The following is an 11,653-nucleotide window of genomic DNA, read 5'->3' as shown; positions in this document are numbered from 1 at the left end:
TACAAGCCAAATAAATAAATGGTCTATAATTTCCTTCTTATTCATCTATTCATCTCTTTCTATCTCTTTTTTTTTTTCCCCCCCGATGTTTTCTTGCTGTAGAACACATAGGTATCTGATTTGCCAATATTTAAATATGTTGTATTTTAAACCCTGTCAAAGTGAATAGCACTTAATATAAAACTGCAAAATTGACAACAATTAGGAACGGTTCTTACAAACAGCATCAGCATGTGTCTCAGAGATTTTAGCCTTTAACACATGTGGATGCACCTTTAGCAAGAGCCATGATTTATGTCTAGATGCAGATTAATACCGAAATATAGCTGTGTTCAAAAGCAGGAAGCTGAGGAGGGAAGTTACCAATATGGAGGGACTGGCATGACAACCAGTGTTGTGGATAAAGTTATTTCCCGGATTAGAGGAACATACATTGCTGTGAAGTTTTCTTTGCAGAATGCAACTGGTCAAAACTAAATATTTGGAGGTTATGTAATATACATAGTATTCCTCAGTTCATTGTCATATTTTTTAATATAGTTTTAAAGGAAGATATAAAAGAAAGTTTTGCATGGAACTTGCTGGCATACACATTTGCTAATATCCATTACACCCAATAAAGAAATGCTGCAATGGTGGAAGTGATAGGCAACCACTATGAATTCTGATAGGAGGCACTAAACATGAAAGTGTTGTTCTCCTTTGGCTGCCCGGGGGCTGTCTTAAGTGCTAAGCTTTTGATCATTTGTGACAGTTTTAAACCCCTTAAGAAAACTAGAACTGAGAATAAAAAAGCTGACAGCTGTTCTTCACCTCTCTCTGTCTCTCTTTGCCTTCCTATTATCCTAAACCCTTGAAGATCTCTGGAGAGAGATACAGCTTATACTGCACATATGATGAAACAGCACTCGTCATTTGTCCCCTGCAAGTGAACTATATATGTCCTTTTTACTTCTGTTAGGTTATTGAGACTGCTAAAACGCACAGCGCTCAAGACATGAACACATAGCTCAAAGAAATAGGGTACCAAAAATTTATAACATATATTGTATCTTTGCACGTACATGAATTCTGAAATACATAGCAGTTGCTATTGAATGACAATCAGGCAGCAAGCAATTTGTGATTTATATAAATTAAATTGTGATATCAACTAACTAATCTGGAAGAACAAACAAACAAAAAAAAACCATACACCACCACCAATGCAAAAACACCTCTTGATAGGAATAGGGAATGCTTATAAACAGAATAAATAAAAAATATATAATTTTGTAGAATGATAATTATTACATGATGAAAAAGTTTCATGGACTATTTGGTCAATATTTGGTCAAATATTTGGAATATTTGGATGAAAGAACATAGAATTTAATCATGTCAGGTTAATAGTAAGTCTGTTTTAGCTGTAAAGGCTGTTATAGGTATGACATTCATAGTAGCTTTTTTTTTTTTTTTTTTCTTTAAGATGCAAGTATGTAAAATTTGTGCATATTTTACAGGAATAGCTGGAAAGATCTGTTCAAATATGGTCAGTAATAGCCACTGTAACAAGCTATTAAGATCTTTTATGGAAACTCTAATGTCACCTATACAAATTCTTTATCACAATTAGTATAGCTGAATAGCTACTTGGGGAATTGTAGAGACAGCAGATGAGCCCTTCCATTGATGGCCTTGAAGGACATTGTAATGATCTATTGTCCAAGATCATCAGTGCTGTGGCTCCTAAACTCTCTTTCCCATATACCACTTCTAAAACCACCATAGTTTATGGATGACAGTGACTCATTGCATGTTAGGAAGCACCGTTGGCAAAATTACACTCCAGTTATGGTTGAGAAAGTTTTCAAATTCTTGTACTATAGATGAAGTGGAATTAAAAAAAAAAAGTCTTCTACAGCATGTGATAAATCTGCTTCAATGGAATTCTAATGCTGCTTGCTAACAGATAAGTCATTGCAGGCTCCACTTAAAACATTAGATTTCTCTTACTGTAGCAAAATTTTCTGTTGATTTCCTGGATTAGAGCAGAATCAGACAGTCAGCCATGTTTACAGTAGATGAAATGCAATGTCCTTCTCAGTATGCTTAGACTAAAAACTATTCTCCGAGTGTCTAAGGACAATAACAGGTAATAATTCAATGTTCTTTGTGTTCTCGAGTGATTAATGGACATGAGTTGGGTTACCAGATTAAACAAGCCAAAACAAATGTATAAAAAAAAAGGATGTCTGAAACACATACTTTTTCTTTCCTTTTTTTCCTCCAAAAACAATCATAAAAACAAACAAAGAAACAAAAACAAAGAATAAATCTAAGTGCATGAAGAGATTGTGCAGTGAAATATTGGATGCCATGTATAGTATTGTGTAGCGTATCTGATACACTGGATTTCTCTATGTACATTTATGGAGAGTTTCTTTAAGGGTTTCTAGGGCAGGTCTGGAAGCAGTCTGCAAGCAAAGCAAGAATCCACTGATTTGTTAAAACCCTGTGCTGCTGATGGCCTTAGATATTTTGGTCAGGATTGTGTCTGCTCCTGCGTTTTTGCACACAAAAATAGTAAATAAGCAAAATTAATAGTGATTAACTATTTCCCAGGTTTCCCAAAACACTATTTTAGGGATGTTCTCTATTTGAAGACTGGTGTTCAAATCTCAGTTTGAAGACTCGTGTTGAAGTTTAATGAAGCCTTTTAGCGTCATTACAAAAAAAGATTGTGGAAAAAAAAACAAGTGGAAAAGATGACTCTGTTCAAAAATTTTGAGGTGGACAGCAAAATACACTGTAAATCCCACTAAGTCCAGAATCAACAAGGAAAATGACATAGTAATTGTAAGGGTTGGTCTGGGTTCTTCTGAGCAATGAGAGGTATATTTATACTGCAAAAACATGTAATATATCACTGTAATTTTGTATTTATGGGCAAAAGTTCTTAAGGTTGAGAGCTTAATAAACAGGTAAGTAATAGAGAAAGAGTACTTCAACGTTGTGTATAAACCAAGCAAGCTTTACGTCCTATGTACCTTAGTAGCTCCCTCTCTAGGAAATAAGCCTTGTTTTGAAAAGGAACTACATGTGCTTTTACTTCACTGTACTGGGGCTGTGGAGTCATTGCATTGAATGTGTCAAATCTGTCACCATATAGTTATCTTTTAAAAGATACATAGTCACTTGAAATTTGTTTCATCATATGTGGTAATGCTGTTAAAACATAATCAACTATTCAATTGCAGTGGTAATCTCGGCGACAGAAATCACACCAAGCAACATCACAGAATCACAGAATCGTCTAGGTTGGAAGAGACCTCCAAGATCACCTAGTCCAACCTCTGACCTAACCTAACAAGTTCTTCACTAAACCATATCACTAAGCTCTACGTCTAAACGTCTTTTAAAGACCTCCAGGGATGGTGACTCAACCACTTCCCTGGGCAGCCCATTCCAATGCCTAACAACCCTTTCAGTAATGAAGTTCTTCCTAATATCCAACCTAAACCTCCCCTGGCACAACTTGAGCCCATTCCCCTTCATCCTGTCACCAGCCATTTGGGAGAATAGACCAATCCCCACCTCACTACAGCCTCCTTTAACGTACCTATAGAGAGCGATAAGGTCACCCCTGAGCCTCCTCTTCTTCAGGCTGAACAATCCCAGCTCCCTCAGCCGCTCCTCGTAAGACTTGTTCTCCAGACCCCTCACCAGCTTCGTTGCCCTTCTCTGGACTTGCTCGAGCACTTCCATGTCCTTCCTGTAGCAAGGGGCCCAAAACTGAACACAGTACTCAAGGTACGGCCTCACCAGAGCCGAGTACAGGGGGGCAATCACTTCCCTAGACCTGCTGGCCACACTGCTTCTTAAGCAAGCCAGGATGCTGTTGGCCTTCTTGGCCACCTGAGCACACTGCTGGCTCATATTCAGCCGACTATCATCCAGTACTCCCAGGTCCTTCTCTGCCAGGCAGCTTTCCAACCACTCATCTCCCAGCCTGTAGCTCTGCTTGGAGTTGTTGTGCCCCAGGTGCAGGACCCGGCACTTGGCCTTGTTGAACTTCATACAGTTGACCTCAGCCCATCGGTCCAGCCTATCCAGATCCTCCTGCAGAGCCTTCGAGGTAGCCTCGAGCAGATCGACACACGCACCTAACTTGGTGTCATCTGCAAACTTACTGAGGGTGCACTCGATCTCCTCGTCCAGATCATCGATAAAGATATTAAAGAGGACTGGCCCCAGTACTGAGCCCTGGGGGACGCCACTAGTGACCGGCCTCTGGCTGGATTTGACTCCATTCACCACAACTCTTTGGGCCCGGCTATCCAGCCAGTTTTTAACCCAACGAAGCGTATGCCAGTCCAAGCCATGAGCAGCCAGTTAATATATTTTGTTCTAGATTCTTACAGCCCAGCAACATTACTCTCTAACTCCAAATGAGACAGGTTACATATGACTATAGAAATTTTAGAATTCCTATTAGGATTGAAGTTTGGAGCTTGATAGGGCCTGTTCTCGATACAAACTAGGCACTTCATAAAATTCAAGTAGCTGTTTCCTAAATACGGAGAATACCAAACTCAGGATCTGGTTTCAGGGTTGAGACCTGTCATTGGAATTATTCTACTCTATTCTTCACACATAGCATGTCCATTAAAGCATAACTTTGAAATAATTCTCTTATATAAAAATGGTATAGGAAAAGTTATTTGGAATAAAATGGACCATTTAATTTTCTAAACATTTTCCTGTCCAAAAATTTAAATGGTAGTGAAAATGGTATGTCTTTTATAATCATGATTCTGAAAAAAACCCAAACATTGGTACAGATTAACCTATATATACAGTGATTGTTTGTAGTGTAAATGGACTTTTCTTTGTGCATACAATAATGTTATCTTTAGCAACCTGCTCTGCTTAGCAGAATCTCCTTAATTTAGAAACATAACTGCTTCAAAACATTCATTCTCACTTTCTTTTCAAACATATGTATTTTTTTTTCTTCTTGTAGGGTTCTGATGACCTTGATGGGTATTATATCCTGTTTCCATTGTCCTAGTGTGCCAGTTAGAGTCTCTGATAGTTTGTTGATGTTTTCTGTGTTGTGTTTGTATGCAATGACAATTTTGACACGCTACAAATACTTCTGTAGTATTATGGATTAAAATTTTATGTTGTATCTCATTTGATTCTTAGTTTATTAGTTCTAATATTCATGACATGACTGTGAGGTTAAATTGAAGTCAGAATAAATAAAGAAGAAATAATGAATAAAGAGGTATTTCTGATAAAGAGATATTGCCACTCTTTATGAATCTGTTTTTTCTATTACAGAACAAAGACCAACTCTATTATTTTTTCAAGGACGTTGCACTCAAACTTAACACATTTGCATAAAAACCCTTTTATTAAAATTAACAGAAAAAATATTTTACACACTAAAAAGAATGTTGAATTAGTTATTTAAAGGAAGTGTTCCTAGCACTAGAAAAACCCATCTCAGTATTTTATTTTATTTATTATATTATATTTTATTTTATCTTATCTTATCTTATCTTATCTTATTATTTTATTTTATTTTATTTTAGTGAAAGTTTAAGTGCCTAACACAACAGTGAATTTTGAATTCAGTAAGCCAAGTAGCTAACTGAAAATCCATTGACTACAAGCAACATGGCAAAGGGCAACATCATATGAAAACAAAACCACATTAAATTACCTACTGAATCTTTGCTTACATGTTCCAAAAGAGGGCAGCAAATGTCTGCCTATCTCATGCTCTTCATTTCTGGTCAGCAGTGGTCACCAATGGCAGAGCATTGCAGACCTTTCCTATATTAAAGGACTTGGTATGATTGGAAAGGAATTTTAAGAAAAGGGATATAAACCTGATTAGGTCATCTGTATACATCCTCTAAAATATTAGAAAGAAGAAGGTACTGCATGCTGTATTTTATTTTATTCTAGTCTGCTAAAATGTAATTCAGAATAGACAGCAAAATAATAAGTGCAATCTCTCAAAAGCTCTCTTATACCCGTATTAAGTTTTGTCTGTCTTTTGTCTCCCTTACAATAGTGAAAGCCTAGTATAAAAATAGATAGGCACCCCCTTCAGACCAAAGATCCATGCAGGAAAAAAAGAAAAAGAAATATTTTGCAATACGGAATTGGATTCTTTAGAGTGCAGTAGGGGATGTAGAACCAATATGCTGCTTCAGAAAGGCTGACAAGAAAAGAAAATTAAAAAAAGGATGAAATTAAGACTTTCTTCTAAAAAGTTTATACACAGGGACCACAATGCTGCTACTTCTCACAGGAAAACTTGAAAAATGCTATGTATATATAATTTATTGAATATTTTACTGCTTACACTCCTCCTACTCCTAAACTAACTCCTCATACTAACCCTCTTCGCTGTGAATGTGTATTCTCATGTTCATTCTTGCACACACTTATGCAAGCTTTTGTGAATTTCCTTTCAGCTACTGCATTTTCCACTTTTTTGTATGGATGTTTATTACAAAAGTAGCTTGTCTTTACAAGGAAAGATAAGGAAGGAAAAAAATTCAATGGCCATATAAAAGCAAAGAAGTAATTCAAAATACCTCTCTGTGTGTGTCTCTTTCTCTCTCTCTGGAGAAAAGAATTTGTATTTTTGAGATCTCTAGGATATTTCTGATTATTATTATTATTATTTCAAATTCAGAGTGACTTATAGTAGAATTCTTTGAAAATAAAAACACAATATGTTGAAGATGTTTTGCTTCACTTTTGTGGAACTGGAAGGCATTTCATAGAAAAGTGTTTCAGAATGGCTTGCAAGGATAGAAGGTACAGCTGTAAGCTAATGTCAGAAGGCATATTGTGCGTTATGAATAAAACACCTTGAAATATGTATATGTTGGTAAATTCTCGTACTGCTGAAATGTTTGAATTCTGTGCATTTTTTTCAGTTGCCTGACAATTTATTTTACCACTGAACTGGAACATAGCCTAAAAAATGTCAAGGATGCTATGTTCAGCATGTTAGAAGGATTTCAGTCTATCCATTTTTATTTTGTTTTCCAGTGTATTAATATTATGTGTCTCCTTTAAAAGCATTTGGATTTTCTGCAAGTTAATTCACTTGTTACTAATTGGCTGAAGTTTCCTCTTAGAGCCCCATATTCCTGTCTAAAATGCTCAGATCGTGGATAATTTCAAACTTAAAGCAGGTCACCTGAGTCCTTTTCCAGCCAAGGTTTTAAAAACCTGAAAGAATAGAGATTTCATAGACTCTGTGGGCAAGCCATTCCAGTGTTTAACAACCCTCATGGGGAAGAATTGTCTGTTTGTCTAGCTGGAATTTTTGTTAGATTTTAGATCTGTTGCCCCTTCTCCTTTCACTCTGCACCTCACAGAAGAGTCAGCTCTATGTCTTCTCAATGACTCCTCTTCATATACGCTCTATGTCTCCCAGTTGTTTGTCAAAGAAATCTCTGTTCTCTACCATCTAAAAAGAGACAATCTAAAGGACATTTAGAATTACAGAAAAAAATATCGGTAAGATTATCAGAGATAAGAGAAAATAAAAAGTTTTTGCCCTATCTTTATTCAACAGGAAGGAAAAGTTATTGCTGCATAAAAAAGTAAACTCTAGTGTGTCTGATGGTTTTCTGTCTCTGATTATCACTTAAAATCAAGCATCTGTCACACTTTATATTTATGGAAGTCAATCAAAATTTTGGACATGAATGAACAGGTTAAAACATTCAGAAAAGTTCTGTATTTCAGATCAGCTGAATCTGAAAACCTTCAAGAGCTGACTAATGATTTGAGTGCTATCAACAATTTGAAAAATCAAAGTGCAAATATGTTGCCTGCATTTTTAAAAGGAAAATAAGCTGTTGAAGAATTATAGACCTGCTAATGCTAATTTCATTTCATATAATAATATTGGAATGAAAAATCAATGAAACATTGCATGCATTTGGAACAAAACACAGAAAGGAATAATGACCATCACTGGTTGTTCAAGAGCAAATTGTGTCAAATTGGTGAGATGTCCTATTAGAGCAGACTAAAAGACCTCATAGATAAACAACAGAGAGTTTATATTCTGATTTAAGTGAAGCTTATGTTTCATTCTGCATCACTATAAGCTGATCTCAGTCAAAATGAAAAGAGTCAATGGCAGTGGTTGTAAGTTGAAATCAAAGCATTTTTTTTGTGGGGTAGAAGAGTTCTATAGGGTAAGTTAGCATTCACTTTAATGTATTAACCTTGATGATGGTGATCCCATTTGATGTTTCCTGTCTCTCTCTGAGACAGGAAAACTAGAAGTATGCTGAATTGAATTAAAACTCAAAATCATCCTAAAAGATAGGATTAGAATATTATTCAGTAGGGACTAAAATCTCCAACTGATCAGAGATATTTGATTGCATGTACAGAGTGTGGGGAAAACTAGGTAGAAATTATTTCAAAAAGTCCCAGGGGTTATTGTGAATCACAAGCTGAGTATGAATCAACAATATTTTGTTATTCTGAGAAAAGAAAAATGCCATATATAGACGTATAAATAGAAGAATAGATGGTAAAACATGAGAAAATCCTTATGCTGTGTGTAGCACTGATAAAGCCTTAACAGCAGTGTGACATCCAGCTATGGACATTACACTTCAAGAGAATTGTGGACCATTCCACTAGAGGTTGAAACAGATCTATAAGAATTAGAAGCATTTGGGAAGTTTGATCATTAAGGAAAGATTGATTGAACTGTGATTACCTAGTTTAATGAAATTTGAGCATGATGACTTTCATATATACACAGAGAAGGGAGAAATGTACTATTTGTAACCATGATGAGGAGAAAAGAAGAGGTCATGGCCTAAACTGCAAAAAAAAGGCATCTAGCTTAGACATTAGGAAGACAAGGTACTACTACCACCTCAAGTAGTAATGAGGGAGAAGCAACAAAATTGCATGTTTCGCTTCAGAAGACTGAGGAATTCCTATCGTTAGAGGTTTCAAATGGATTAGGCAGACATCCGTCAGGAAAGAGGTAGGGTTGGATGAGTCTGTCCTGGGATAAAGGGATTCAGTAAAAGGAAGCAGAGATGATATCCCCTCCAGTACAGTTGGTTTTCTGGGTGGGACTTAGGCATGTGCCTTCAGGACGATTCCCCAAATGATGGAAAATTTCAGATTTCCTTATACCATGCTACTCTTTAGAGAATTATTTCTCATAAATCTGTCTGAAAGAAAAGCATGTATTTAGTTTATACAGAGAAGTAAAAGTTCCATTTCCTAATAACTAGGCTAAAGTTTCAATGAAACCTGTTAGAAAGAAACGGAACCTGGTCCTGTTGGTTAGAAATTGAAATTGTTTTGTTTTCCTCTTTGTTTTATTTATATATATATATATTTATTTATTTTAATTTATAGAACAATTGCTCTTGATATTTCCTTCAACATTTTTTAATTCTCACTCAGTAGCTAAATAAATGTAAACAATTACGATGCTTATGTTGCTACTGCAACTAATTGTAATATTAAATTCCCCCTGTGAGTGGAATTTTAATGTTCTTGGTGGCATTTTGTCAGCAATTTTCCTGCTGTTTAAAAGATCAGTGCCTAATGGGATTAAGGTGGATAATCAAATCTCAAACTGGAATCTGGGTATGAGGTTTGGGTGCCTGTGGAGTACTTCCTTACTGAATATGAATGAAAGATGTTCAGTGTTTAGAGTGGAGAAAAATAAATTGAAGACTATTTTTTTTCACACTGTGATGTTACCTTAGACTTCTTGACAAGGAACAGGGATTCCTTTCTTAATAGTCAGACCATTAAACAATATGAAGAATAAATCCAGTTTATCATACAATATCTGGTATTGAAATAATATTTCAAGTGATAGAATAGTTCACTTGGAAGAAACCTACACAAATCATCAAGTCCAACTGACTGACCAATTCAGGGCTAACCAAAAGTTAAAGCATATTGGTGAGGGAATTGTTCAAATGCCTCTTGAACACTAGTAAGTATGGGGCATCAACCACCTCTCTAGGAAGCCTGTTCCAGTGTTTGACCACCCTCATGGTAAAAAAAAAATTCACAATAACAAGTCTGAACCTCCCCTGTCACAGCTTTGTGACATTCCCACACATCCTGTGATCATTTCCCAGCGATCAGAAACCAGCACCTTTCTGCTTCCCCTCCTTAGGAAGATGCAGCGAGCAATGAGGCTGCCGCTGAGCCTCCTCTTCTCCAACCTGGACAACCCAAGTGTCCTTAGCCTCTCCTCACAGGACATGCTTTCTGGCCCTGTTACCAGCCCTGTTGCCCTCCTCTGGACGCTTTCATCCTTATTATATTATGGAGACCAGAGCTGCTCACAATATTCAGGGTGAGGCTGCACCAATGCTAAGTATAACAGGAGAATCACCTCTTCTGACTGTCTAGCTATGCTGTGATTAATACACCCCAAAATGCAGTTTGCCCCCTTGGCTGCCAGGGCACACTGCTGGCTCACGTGGAGCCAGCTGTCAACCATGTCTCTTTCTACTGAACTGCTCCCCAGCCACCTATCTCCTGTGATCTGCTTATGTCCAGCATTGCTCAGTCCCAGGGGCAGCACCTAGCATTTTCCTTTGTTGGACTTCATGTCATTGGTAATTGTCCAATTTTACAGTATATTAAAATATTCTGAAGATGTTGCAATCTGTATGTTCCTTCAATTTTTAAAGCAGTATTGAACTCACTGCTGTTTTCTCTTACACCTTAAGCTTTGCTTATAAGCATACAGTGTTGTTGGTAATGATTTTAACTCTGCCATCTCAGAGAGAACTCTGGGCTGTCAATACTATCACAGTATCACAGAATTGTAGGGGTTGGAAGGGACCTCAAGAGATCATCATGTCCAACCCCCCTGCCAAGGCAGGTTCCCTAGAGCAGGTTGCTCAGGTAGGCATCCAGACGGGCCTTGAATATCTCCAGAGAAGGAGACTCAACAATCTCCCTGGGTAGCCTGTCCTGTCAATTGTTATCAGAACTGATCTGAGTACTGTTTTTTTTTTTTTTTGTAAGCTGGAACATAGTGACAGACAGAAGGCAACCTAGAGGACAGCATAGCCATCTGGAAATTATCTTATAAGTTTGATTTGGTATGGTCTATGGGTAAGTGTCTTCCACCCCCTCTCCCCTTGCTTCACTGTTTTATCTGAAGAATTTCCTTTCATCAGAAATAAAAGAATAATAGTGCTTATGTAGATGATTATTATCGTAGTGGTTGACAAAGGAATGGAGGACCATATGCTGTGTTTGAGCTGAATGTTTATGCTCTATAGCTAAGATCAGTAACAGATAGATGTTCTCTGAAGCTTCATTGGAGAGAAGCATATATACCACATATTTCTCTTTGTTTAAATGCGTTTGGTCAAGAGTATTTTCAGATTTATTCAATGGCATTTTCATATTTTTGGAACTATGAATTGTCCTGCAGTAGAGCAAAGGCTACCTTCCCAAAGTCAGTTATTTCAATCTATTGGTATCTGAAGCTTTACTAACATACAGTAGCATATATCTTCACATCGGTATGTAAACATAAATGACTGTGAAAATGAATCTAAGTAAATTTATGTATGCTTAAAACTGTTAATAAATGCTGACTTTTTAATAG

The sequence above is a fragment of the Cygnus atratus genome, chromosome Z, assembly GCF_013377495.2.
Source record: "Cygnus atratus isolate AKBS03 ecotype Queensland, Australia chromosome Z, CAtr_DNAZoo_HiC_assembly, whole genome shotgun sequence".
NCBI lineage: Eukaryota > Metazoa > Chordata > Aves > Anseriformes > Anatidae > Cygnus > Cygnus atratus.
Note: the sequence above shows the minus strand (reverse complement) of the source record.